The sequence below is a fragment of the Pinus tabuliformis genome, chromosome 3_2 (assembly GCF_031772625.1).
Source record: "Pinus tabuliformis cultivar Carrire ecotype Pingquan chromosome 3_2, CPIR1, whole genome shotgun sequence".
Lineage (NCBI taxonomy): Eukaryota > Viridiplantae > Streptophyta > Pinopsida > Pinales > Pinaceae > Pinus > Pinus tabuliformis.
Window position 1 is genome coordinate 1,067,122,432 of NC_142302.1, and position 1,802 is coordinate 1,067,124,233.

At 39.8% G+C, this 1,802-nt stretch overlaps 1 pseudogene; it reads right to left on the reverse strand.

Moving 5' to 3' along the window:
- Window positions 1-270: 270 nt before the first annotated feature.
- On the reverse strand, window positions 271-1,224 carry LOC149184334 (glucan endo-1,3-beta-glucosidase pseudogene; annotated as a pseudogene).
- Window positions 1,225-1,802: the final 578 nt, after the last annotated feature.

Sequence of the window (1,802 nt, forward strand, 5' to 3'; positions counted from 1 at the left end):
ATATGTATATTGAAATTTACATGCGAGAGCAGCCACCTCCGATACATCTTAATAAATTGTAGTTTAATCCAAATACAAGACTTCAATATGTCTCTAGTCTGAGCATCATCGTGTTAAAAATCAAAATCAAAATCAAAATCAAATGGAAATTTTACTATTAAAAACTGAAAATCCATCACAATATTTTGAAATCCGAAAAATGAATGAGATTAAGCTAAAAACCCAATGAATTCCAGCACCTAAATCCACATCATCGATGTGGAAGTTACGTCATGGAGAGAAGTTGACATGGTATGCAGGAGTTTGATCAGGGTTGAAGAGCCCAAAGTGACGCTCCGTCTCATACCCCACTTTGTTGTCTTCGTTGAAAAGAGCGAAGATATAGGTCTCCATTCCCACTCCCGTTCTCTTGGGTGTCCCTTCATTCGATAGTACATACTGAATGAGATTATTGTTGTAAGTCTGAGCATTCTCAACTGTGGCCGTCTCGTCACCAGCAGAAGGCCATCCGCTTTCAGTAACAATGAGTGCGATGTTGGGATATCCGAAGGCTTCAATTGCGGACAAAATAGAATCCACCATGGCTTCGAATAAGTTGCAGTAACAACGACCTGCGTCTTGCACCACCGGAGCCGTGGACTTAAACAGTGCATAATCCAGAGAAATGCTTCTGTCGTCGAAGTAGCTGAAGTATGGATACACATTTGCCATCAAGGGAGCCCCGGTATTGGACAGAAATTTGAGCATAGAACTCATGGTATCCTTCAAGTCGTCCCTGAAAGCACCCTGAGAAGGCGGGAAGCTGTTACCTATAACAGACATGGCGTGAACGGTGGATACCTTGATGTCGTTTTGCAGATTGGCCTTCTGAATCGCAGTTTGAATGTTGGTCATGGCAGGAAGAAGATATGGTGAATACTGCATGCTACTGCTACTCAAAACCTCATTGCCCACTGCAATATATTTTATATTGGTGGCGGGATAGAACGAAACAATGTTGTCCTTAACCCAAGCGTCTGCCGTGTCCTGGCCGGAGGATATGGCCTGCAATTCGCCATTACCTACACCCACGATTACATCGATCCCAGAATTCGCCAAAGCTTTCATTGCATCCTTGTTTGCTTCGAAAATCCTAGCCTTCCCAATGTTGTTCTTCTTCATCAAACTTACCACCTGCTCTGCTGCCGGTAAATTGACTCCCAGCATGCCGTAATTTACTCCTATTTTATCACCATCTGCACATGCAATTGACAAATCATTAAGATTTGAGTAACATTTGTATTTTGCGAATGAAAGAAGAAAATGTATTTGATTGGGAGTTGTCTCTAAACACATTTTTTGGGCAGTTTTTCTGGTGGGTTTTTTTGTCAAAATTCGGCAACAATTTATTGAAATCACAAGTTTGATAGCTAATTTCTGCACAATCAAAGCGTCCCGGGGTTTTTCAAAGTGCTGAATCCAAATATGCAGCTAAAAAACCATTTTAAATAATACAAATCAAGATTTAACCTCAATTTTTTCCACCAAATTTCATCCCCAAAATCTACCCAAAAAAAAATAAAACTAAAAGACAACTCTAAATATTTACCTATGAGGATTGAACAACACAAGATGGCGATAAACCCGATCAAGACTATTTTACAGGTTCCCATACTCCTCATAGGATATTAGAGAGTCGAGAAGATATATTCCGAAGAACGTTCTGGGATTTCCACGAATCTATGACGAAACATTAGGATGCTCGTCAATTGTCTTTAACCTTGGATTTATATATATATTTTAGTAGGTAGATATTTACTTGA